Raw genomic sequence first — 12,118 nt, forward strand, 5'->3', positions numbered from 1 at the left:
GACTAAGGACTTTCTGAACTGTTCTCAGGAAACACAAGCTGGTGGCCATCATCTCGATGTTCTCTACCTCACTCCAGCTGTCTGGTGTCTCCAACAAAGGGGCTTATACCCTCAGTCTGATGTTTCAGTTTGTGCAGCTGCTACGTGGGATCATCTCTAGATCACTGAGTTCTGGTGGCCAGCAGGGCCTACATCCCTCTGGGTCCCAGAGGACTGTAATAAACAGACAGTTGTTGGCCAGCTGCCACCCCTAGGGTACAATAAGAGACAACAGACTGAGGGGCCCAGCATTCCTCTGAAAGAGGACCATTAGCTTATCAGCCTGAAGGGCAGATTTCTGTTTAAATACACATCTAAGGGCCCACTGTGATCCTCTCCAGAGACCACAGAGGTTGGGTATGATATCCACCTTTTAATGCCCCGGTTTTTATTATCAGGTGCCCTGACTTATGTGGCTGCTGCCTAGAAAATACCTTTTATTTGGTTGGCCCTGGTGGCCAGTGGAGCTTGTGTTCCTTGGTGAAATGAGACTAAGAAATGGAGAGACAGTTCTTGGCTTCCTACAACCCCCACGGGAGAGACAGCAGACTGAAACATCCCCCTAGTCTTTCTGGGAAAAAGGCCTATTTGCTCCTCTTGGAGCTTCAGCATGAAAGCAGGCTTTTGGTCTGGCACACACCTAGGAGCCTAGAGAGGTGGTTTCTTTTTTTTTTTTTTTTTTTTTTAAATGATTTTTTATTATATTATGTTAGTCACCATACAGTACATCCCCGGTTTCCGATGTAAGGCTTGATGATTCATTAGTTGTGTATAACACCCAATGCACCATGCAATACGTGCCCTCCTTACTACCCATCACCGGTCTATCCCATTCCCCCACCCCCCTCCCCTCTGAAGTCCTCAGTTTGTTTCTCATAGTCCATAGTCTTAGAGAGGTGGTTTCTAAGAATGGAGGCTAGTGGACACCAGCTTGGTGCCCTTTGTCTTAAACACTTATCTGCACCCAGATTATCGCAACTGCTGCTTAGGGGACAGCTCTGCAGCTTCCAGTTCTGGCGGCCAGAGAGCCTTAGGCTTGTGGTTGCATAGGACTATATATATTAGCATACTTGAAAAGCTGTTGTTTGAGGGTCTGGGTTCCAGTCAGTCTGAATCTAGGTGCTGAGATCCTCCCCTTGGCACATCCTCCACTACTGGGAGGCACTAAAAATGAAATAGGCTGCTCAGAGAGACAACCAAGACGTAGGACAGTGTGAATGATAGGGTTCATCTCCTATGAGAGAACATGCCTTCATACTGGGGATATGTCAAAAGTTAAGGGCAAGGACAGATTCCTAAAAGAGAAAAACAACTTACTATATACAAAGGAATTCCCACAGGACTATCAGATTTTGCAGGCCAAAAGGGGATGACATGATGTATGATTAGCACTAGTCTATTGAGAAGAGATGCCATTCAGAATTAGAAGAGGTAAAGCGTTTTGCAGAGAAGCAAAAGCTAAAGAAATACATCACCACTGGACTGACATTACAAAAAAAAAAAAAGGGTGGTAATTGGTAACAGGAAAACAAAGTACATATCTTACTGGTAAATATTTGACAGAATAGTGTTGTAAAGGTAGTGGATTCATCACTTATAAAACTAGTATAAAGATTTAATAAAATAACACAAATAAATATAACTACAATAATTTGTTAAGGGATACACAAAATGAGATATAAACTGTGAAATCAAACACAAAATAGTTGGGGGAGGGGGAGAGTGAGCTGTTATATGTAAAGCCTCATGGTAACCACAAAGGAAAATCTATAACAGATACACAATAGATAAAATCTAAGCACACCACTAAGGAATTCATTAAACTGTAAAAGGAGAAAACAAGAAAGGAAAAGAGGGAACTACAAAACAGCCAGAAAACAATTAATGAAATGGCAGTAAGTACATATGTACGTATAATTACTTTACATGTTAATGACTAAATTTTCCAGTCAAAAGACATAAGTGGCTAAATGAATCTGAAAAGAACCATACATATGCAGGCTACAAAAGACTCACTTCAGTTGTAAAGACACAGGCTTAACACAGAGATACGAAAAATAATATTCCATGCAAATGGAAATTAAAAGAAAGCTGGGGTAGCTATACTTAGAGAGTCAGGGATAAGAGATGAAAAAAGTCATCACATAATGATAAAGGGGTCAATCAAAAAGAATACAGCTTATCTAAATAGTTATGTACCCAACATAGGAGCATCTAAATATATAAAGCAATAATTAAGGAAGAAATAGACAGCAATAGTAGGGGACTTTAATCCTCCACTTTCATCAATGTATAGATTATTCAGAGAATCAGCAAGGAAATATTAACCTTAAATGATACATTAGACCAGACGGACTTATATATATAGAACATTCCATCCCAAAGCAATTGAATATACATTCTTCTCAAGTACACACGGAATATACTCCAGGATAGATCATATGTTAGACCACAGAACAAGCTTAATAAATTTAAGAAGACTGAAATCCTATCAATCTTTTCTTACTATAATATACTAGAAATTAATAAAACAAACTGGAAAATTCACAAATATGGAGATTATACAATAGTCTACTGAAGAACCAATGGGTCAAGGAAGAAACTGAAATAGAAACAAACAAAAATACCCTGAAACAAATGAAATACATTTGATACCAAACTTACCAAATGAAGCAATGCAGCTATGAGGGAAGTTTATAGCAATAAATCCCTACATGAGAAACAAAAAAATCTAAAAAAAAAAAATCCTAACTTTATACCTCAAGGAACTAGAACAGGAAGAATAAACAAAGCCCAAAGTTGGAGGAAATAATAAAGATCAGAGCAGAAATAAATGATATAGAGACGAAAAGGACAAAAGATGAAGAGCTGTTTTTTTGTAAAAATAAAATTGATAAATCTTTAGACTAAAAAAAGCGGGGGGGCTCAAATAGAATCAAATTCTAAGAAAACTAAGCATAAAATACACTACAAACAATTATATATTGGAGAACCTAGAAGAAATGGACAAATTCCTACAAACATACAACTTAACAAGACCCAACCATGAGGAAACAGATAATCAGAACAGAGCAATTACTAGGAAGGAGATTAAATTAGTAATCGAAAACCTCACAACAAACAAAATTTCAGGACCAGATGGCTTCACTGGTAAATTCCACCAAGCATTTAATAAAGAATTAATACCAGACATTTCTCAAACTTTTCCAAAAGATAGAAGAGGAAAACACTTCATTTTAGGAGATCAACATTATCCTGATACCAAAGCCAGATAAGGATACATAAGAAAATTATAGACCAATATCTTTGATGAACATAGATGCAAAAATCCTCAACAAAATATTAGCAAATGGAACTCAACAATACATTAAAAGGATCATACATCATTTCAGTTGATACTTATTAAGGATGCAAGGATGGTTCAACATCTGCAAATCATTCAATGTGATATACTGTATTAAAATGAAGGACAAAAATCATATCTCCCTAGATCTAGAAAAAAATATTTGACAAAATTTTACATCTAGTTTCGATAAAACTCTCCATAACTGGGTGTAGAGGGAACATCCATGAACATAAGAAATCTTATGCATGATAACACCACAGCTAACATAATACTAAATGGTAAAAAGTTGAAAGCTTTTCCTCAAGATCAGGGACAACAAAAGGATACCCACTATTGCCACTTTTGTTCAACATTGTACTGGAAGTCCTTGCCATACCAATTGGGCAACAAAATGAAATTAAAGGCATCCAAATTGAAAAGAAGCAGAACAGCAGATGACATGATATCACATATGAAAAACCTTAATATTACCCCACCAAAAAAACTCTTAAATTTAGTAAAGTCTGAAGATAATCATTACACAAAAACCTGTTGCATTTCTACACGCTAGTATTAAAATTCCAGAAAGAAAAATTAAGAAAACAATCCCATTTACAATAGCATACAAAAGAAAATATCTATAAATAAATTTATTTAAGGAGTTCAACTACCTATACACTGAAAAGTATAAAGCCCCAATGAAAGGAATTGAAAGAGACACAAAGATATTCTATTTTAATGGATTTGAAGAATACTGTTAAAATGTACTTAAAACAATCTATAGATTCAATGCCATTCCTACCAAAATTTAAACGACATTTTTCAGAGATAGAACAATCTTAAAATCTGTATGGAACCACAAAAGACCCCAGATAGCCAAAGAAATCTTGAATAGAACAAAGCTGTTGGTATTGTCATAATAACAGACCTACAGATCAATGGAACAGAATAGAGGGCTCAGAAATACACTCACATATATATGACCAATTAACTTCTGACAAACTAGCCAACAACATACAATGGGGACAGGACAGTTTCTTTAATAAGTGGTGTGGGGAAACTGGACAGTCATATACAAAAGAATGAAACTGGACCACTATTTTATAAAATAAAAATTAACTCAAAACATATTAAGAACTTGAATATAATAACATGAAATTATAAAACTCCTAGAAGAAAATGGGTTTGACATTGATTTTAGCAATGATTTTTTTTTTTGGATTTGACACCAAAAGCAGAGGCAACAGAAAATCAAGTGGACTACATGAAATAGCAAAGTTTCTACCTAGCAAAGGAAACCATCACCAAGATAGAAACGCAGCCTAGCAAATGGAAGAAAATGCTTACAAAACATATATCTGATAAGGGCTTACTATCCAAAATATATAAAGAATGCCTATAACTCAATAGCAAAACAACCAAATAGTTGTATTAAAAAAAATGGGCAGAGGACCTGAATAGACGTTTTTCCAAAGAGGGCATACAGATGGCCAATAGGTACATCAAACATACTCAACATCACTAATCAACAGGGAAATGCAAATCAAAAGCACTGTGAGATTATCACTTCAGACCTCTTAGAATGGCTATTATCAAAAAGACGAGAAAAAACAAATGTTGCCAAGGATGTGGAAAAAAGAATCTTTGGGCACTGTTAGTGGGAATGTAATAGGTGTGGTCACTATGGAAAACAGTATGAAGGTTCCTCAAAAAATTAAAAATAGAACTACTATATGATCCAGCAATTCTGTTTCTGGGTATTTATCTAAAGGAAACAAAAACACTAATTCAAAAAGATATGAACCCCTTTTCATAGTATCATTATTTACAATAGCCAAGATAAGGAAGCAACCTAAGTGTCCATGGATGGATGAATGGATAAAATGTGACATATATACAAAATGGAATATTATTCAGCTGTAAAAAAGAAGGAATCTTGCTAACTGCAACAATATGAATGGACTTCAAGGGCATTGTGCTAAGTGAAAGAAGTCAGAAAAAGGTAAATACCATATTATGTTACTTACACATATAATCTTTTAAGTCATAATACAAAGAACAGATTGGTGATCGCTGGAGGTGGGGGTGGGGCTGGGCAAAACAGGTGAAAGGGGTCAAAAAGAACAAACTTCCAGCTGTAACATTAAGAAGTCATAGGGATGTAATGTCCAGCATGCTGACTGTAGTTAATAACACAGTATAGCAAATTTTAAAGTTCCTAAGAGAGTAAATCTTAAAAGTTCTCATCATAAGAAAAATTGTAAATACGAATAGTGATGGATATTAACTGTACTTTACTGTGGTATCATTGCACAATATCTACAGATATGGGTCCTTATGTTTTACACCTGAAACTATTATGTCAATTGTATCCCAGTAAATAAAATTAAATATAAGTTAGAATCAAAATTAAAATATTTTCAATATCTTTAAAACAAAGACTCTAAAGTCAAATTCTGTATGTTCACATCCCAATTGTATTTCAAGATAGGTGTGATGGTCAAGTAATTTTTTTTTCCTTGTTTTTCTTTCCCATAAAATGAAGATGACAATGCAGTAACATGGACGGGACTGGAGGAGATTATGCTAAGTGAAATAAGTCAAACAGAGAAAGTTCTTCTATGGTTTCACTCATTTATGGAACATAAGAAATAGCAGGGAGATCGGTAGGAGAAGGAAGGGAAGAATGAAGGGGGGGTAAACAGAAGGGGAAATGGACCACGAGAGACTATGGACTCTGGGAAACAAACTGAGGGTTTTGGGGGATGGGGATTGGGCTGGGTCGGTGATGGGTATTAAGGAGGACACGTATTGCATGGAGCACTGGTGTTATACGCAAACAACGAATCATGGAACATTACATCAAAAACTAATGATATACTGTATGGTGACTGACACAACATAATAAAAATTTTAAAAAAAAGAAAAGGTCTCATTTAAAGAAAAGTTAGATAACTATAAAAATCAGATTAACCACAAAGTATAAGAAATGAAAGAAAGTAAAGGTATTATTTTAACTAAGAATATTGCTTTGGGGAAACTCACTTTGGAAGCTACATTAAATGGGGCAGAAGGTGCATTTGTAAGAATTTAAAAATTCAGTAATGTCTATAAGAGTTAATTTTTTATATTAAACATGCATTTATATAAAAATCATATATGAACACTGTAGGAATATATATGCATACTAATAATCAAATTCTTGCTTTTTCTTAAAATAGCTTAAACACATTCCTAATATGTGAAACTGAATACAGTGAGAAAATGTATATTGTATATCATAATGCATACTTCATTAAAAGATGTAAGTATATATAATATATAGTTTGATACACCTGCTTTTTCATGTCTTTATAACATTATTTGTCTATCCTTAAGAAAGAGGAGACATCTAAGAGTATGTGCATCTAAAATGTAAGAGCACATTAGGCTGCTAGGGCTGTAACAACACAGACTGCGTGGTTTAAACAACAGAAATTTGAGGTGCGGCCCAGTGGCTCAATGGATAACGTGTCTGACTACGGATCAGAAGATTCTAAACAGAAATTTGTTTTCTTACAGTTCTAGAGGCTTGAATCTAATATCAAGATGCCAGAAGCATCGATTTCTGGTGAGACCTCTGCTCCGGGCTGGCACATAGCCACCTTTCCCTATATCCTCATATGACTTTCTCTCTGTACACTCTTGTTCTTGTAATGACACCAGTTCTCTAGAATTAGGACCCTACCCTTATGACCTCATTTAACCGTAATCACCTCCTTACAACTCTATCTCCAAGTATAGTCACAGTGGGAGTTCAGGCTTCAACATATGAATTTTTGGGTTACACAAATCAGTTCATAACAAACAGGTACAACCTTAGGTCTTAGGTAAGCTTTGAAAGGAAATGGGGCAAGGCAGCTTTACAAATTGAGGTATGAAACATCAAGTTATTTATTAAATACATAATCAGCCTAATATGTTCATTTGATATGCATAAGCATGTAACCTAGGGACATTATAAGAAGTGGTAAAATCCAGCCAACTTGACCTGTCTCATGAGAGTAGACTATGGGCATCTCTTTCCAAATCTGTTTTTGGTAACTTCATGTTGACAGCCTGAAAGCAGCCACAGTACTTTAAATAATAAAGAAGTTAGGAAAAAGCTACAAATCGGGGCTCCTCCAGCACATCACTATTTGGAGAATAGGGAGTTGAAGAATTTAAAAACATGTATTTATAAAGATAAAATGTACTAAACAAAAAGGTAAAGTGTTTATTTCATAAAAACCGAATGACAGACAGTTGACCTAATGGAAGTGGCTAGAGATTTGTGTTTTTTACTCTAGGAAGTTCTTTTTTTTTTTTTTTTTTGTTAGGACAAGCTTCACAAAAGAGGAAAACTTTTAGGAGGTCAACATTCCGACAAATTGCACCTCAGCAGTAAAATTTTTCAATGCCAAGCGCAACCCGTAGAGAGTCAGTACGTCAAACTACCCTAACAGAATACATTTTAGGACAATTTGTTCACTTATTCATCAAATATTGAATCAGGTAAGGTCATATGCTTTGCTTTGCCCCAGATATATGAACCTGGAAGGGTCTTTCCTTGAAAAGCTTAGAGTCTAGTGGCAAAACAGACATTCTATCAACAAATCAATATAAAACTACAAATGGAGGAAAGTGCTGTTAAGATCATGAATATGTGCCATGGTAGAAAATGACAGGGACAGATCTCATTAGAAAGGATGTTTGGAGAAGACCTCTTTGAGATGATGATATTTAGAGTGAGATTTGGAGGATGAAAAGAAGCAGGCTGTGTGAAGATCCACAGGAAATGCGCTCCTGGCAGATAAAACAGCATGAAAGGGCACTAACTAGGACAGTTCTGGGCTTGTTTTATGAACGGAAAGCAGGGCATTCTGGCTAGAGCAGGAGTTGTGACTCAAATGCCTGTTGGGGCCAGTCAGGTAAATAAATAAAGTAGAAGAGCGGCTTCAGTTGCCTTCTTCTTACCCAGATACACTTCGTTTGTATATTAATGTAATCTTACTTGTGTTCTTCCCAAAGGAACACTCTGATTACATATTAAACACACAGGAATATTTTTCACTAACACAAAGAAATATACTCTATCGTAATTTTATGATACACTAGTCTTCTGGGTTCATCTTTTGTTTTCTCCCTCAACTTTGCAATACTGAAAACAACAGTGCAATCTCAGTGATAAATAACAAATGACAGATCTTAGTATCAATATAGCATAAGGTGGGGGGAATCTCTGTTAAACTGAGAGTATATGCTTCTCAGAAAGATCAGAGTCACTATACAACCTGGCCCATTTTGCCATGAATAAAGGAGGGTCCAGATTTAGCTAGAGCTTATAATTTTTAAAGAGGAGTTTAGAGCTACATTTTTTCATGTAAGCTCCATATTTTGCAATATTGGCAAATAATTCAAATTGTAAAAAACAAACAGCACAGTAATTACTACCAAGCCTAAAAAAGAACTACATAAGACCTGAAGAGGGCCTGGGATTTTACCCTAACAAATTAGCCTTCAGATTTCATCAGTGCCTCAAGATAGAAGACTCCTACATCAGGGACAAAGGACAGTTTATTGCTCACATTATAACACTCATGAGATTATCAGCATTTGTATTGGTTCCCCTAGCCTCAATTTCCTACTGATCAATGCAAGGGGGCCAGCCAACACCAGCATATTTAGTAGACTGCATTACAGGAGAGGAACCCTCATTTTAGAAAATCCAAATATTTTATAAGGGGCAGAAAGCAGGTCTGCCATTTTTCTCTGGGGGAAGATATTTTTATCCTTAAGCCTTCAAGCAAACCCTTTGCTCTGGAGGGAAGCTACTTCTATATTCCAAGGCTGTTCATTATATGAACATGCTTATAAAGTTTTCCTGCAAAGACAGACTTGTTTCCACGTGCAAGAACTGTCTCTCAACATACATAGTCCTCTAATTTTCAATCTTTGCACTAAAACATATGACGGAAGGAAAGAGTAATTTAAAATGTTTCTAGAGATAGGCGATACGTTGTATACAGGCTTATAGGCCACAGGAAAGATGGTCCTTTTTATATTGAGTTCAGTTGAAGTCCATTGTTGGATACCAAGAATAAGAGTAGCATGGACCACTTTATGCTTTCAAAAGAGCATTTTTGTAGTTAAAGAATGGACTTGACAGGAACCAGACTGAAAGACATCTCAAGATGTCTAGACATGATAGGATAGCCTGGCTAAAATGCTGTTAAGTACAGAAAGAGAAACATAGATTAATTTTTGATATCATCTAGAGATTGGATCTATAGACTTGATCAATGCATAAGGAAGATAATGCAGATAAATTAATTAGAATAGTCTCACAGTTTTTGGTTTGAAAATCCAGGCCAATATTTGGCCTTATATTTATTTGAAAGGGAAAGTTAATGAAGTAATATGTTCTAGGGCAAAAACAAAAGTTAAGTTTTGGATATGTTATCTTTCAGATGCCACTAAACATTCAGGGACAGAAACAAAGTAGGTAGTTGAATATATAATTTAAATACTCAGAGAAGTGTTTTCTGTTACACATGTAATGTTGTAAGCACTTGTCACGTAGATGACATTTAGGTGGTTAGTGTGACTGGAATCTCATCAGGAGAGAACAGTGGGGGAAAAAAGAGAACCCAAGGTTTGATGACTGAAAAAAAGCCTCACAATTTTAAAAAGATTTTTAGGAAATTTAGAAACAAATGAAATTAAAAAATTTCAGAGTCAGAAGGGAAAAACAGAGCATGGACAAGTTGTGATAAAGACAATGAGAATTTTTCTAGGAGGAAGATGTCAATCATATGATACTTAGAGTGAAATGAGGACAGAGATGTGTCCTCTGGGTTTGCGAACACGGAGGTCAGGAGGAAAAGAACATGAGACTGATATAAGAATGGTATTATGAGAAAGTAGAAGCAGAACAAGCAGATAATATTTTTCAAAATGTTTTCTATGGAAAGAGAAAGCGTAACTTCAGTGGGTTGAAGAATCAAGGTAAGGTTTTTCCTTTAATATGGATGTTTTTAAGGGATCATTAATTCCTGATGGGAATGATTCTATTGAGAAGGAGATACAGATACTGTGGAGAAATAAGTGGAATACAAGTCGTGTAACTGTGATCCACAGCCTTTGTGGAGAGATTGTCTTTTGATTAAACGTGAAGTTTCTATTTTCACAGAAGAAAACCAGAAGATAGATTCAGAAACAAATATATTAAACATTTTACTTGAAGATAAAGGGATTTATGTGTCTTGGCTTTTATTTTTGTAATGATGTAAATAGAATCAGTAGAGAGCAAAGCAACGGTAGGTTTGCGAAAAAAGGAAAAGGTAAACTATAATAATTGGAGAGAGAGGGTGATCTTTGGGAAAGGTTAGCATTCGTGAATCTATAGCAGCACTCTGATTCCAGGATGTGGGATTTTCTCTATGAATAACCCACCCACTCCATTAATAAAACATAGAGACGATATCGGAGTTCGTCCATAGCTGGAGTACCAGATAAAAAGATCTGGAGATGAAAGGCCATTTTTAAGGGAGTGATTGTAATGATGAACTACAGAACCTACACTAGGTAAAGAAGGAGGCAAAGCTGGGTCCGTCCAGGTAAGCAAACAATATACAGTTGGAATAAATGGATTGTGTCTTTTCATGAGAGTGGAAAGTTGTTATTCTGAGATGGCTTTAGGAGGGGACATAGATAGATGGATAACAGCGGTTTGATAGGATATATGATTTTGTGATTTTAGATGCTCTGCAGTTTCTGGCAATGGCTGTTTCCAAGGCGTTTTCCCATAAGTGAGGAAAAAGAAAAGTTCATTGGTGATCAAAGAACAAAGAAACTCAGGGTCATCTCCATGTATGCTGCACTCACAGAGATCAATTTCAAGTGTGGAACACACAGGAATATTGTGCAGCAGATAACAAGGCCAGCAATGAATAAGGAAAATAATCAGAAATTCAGGATATACTAAAAATAATCATTGATATACTTGTTAAAATATACAGTCTCTGGATACTATTCCTGGAGGTACTGAACTTGTAGACTTAGGTAGCACTTCAAAGTCTGTTCGGTTGCCAGTTACCACTGGTGATTTCTATCATCAGGAGTTCAAGAAACACTGAGTTAGGTCAAAGGAGTTACAGAGAATGATACGAGACTGGGGTCAGGCTGTTAGAGGTTTCCCAATGTCAGAACGGGAGAAACAGACTTTACAGTGGAAGGACTGGGGGCAAGTACACCAGTGGGATATGAGGCATGGTGTATAATATTAAAGTTGAAACTTCAGTCAGGCAGTCAGAGGACTAGTGGTGGGGATTTACCAACAGCTTATCTGGATGTGGAAATGCATCTTCAATGTCTTTCAGTGGATCTTCCTCCTCCTCAGCAAGACTATTACAGTGGGAAGAACTCTGTACTAGGGCCTGGTGGTCTAGTTAATGAGATTTCTAAACTCTAAGTATATTTAGAAAAATGGCTTCATTTGGGGCGCCTGGGTGGCGTAGTCATTAAGCATCTGCCTTCGGCTCAGGGCGTGATCCTGGCGTTGTGGGATCGAGCCCCACATCAGGCTCCTCTGCTATGAGCCTGCTTCTTCCTCTCCCATTCCCCCTGCTTGTGTTCCCTCTCTCGCTGGCTGTCTCTATCCTGTCGAATAAATAAATAAAATCTTAAAAAAAAAAAAAAAAAAAAAGAAAAATGGCTTCATTTATATACTGTTTT

The sequence above is a fragment of the Ursus arctos genome, unplaced genomic scaffold (assembly GCF_023065955.2).
Source record: "Ursus arctos isolate Adak ecotype North America unplaced genomic scaffold, UrsArc2.0 scaffold_10, whole genome shotgun sequence".
Taxonomy (NCBI): domain Eukaryota; kingdom Metazoa; phylum Chordata; class Mammalia; order Carnivora; family Ursidae; genus Ursus; species Ursus arctos.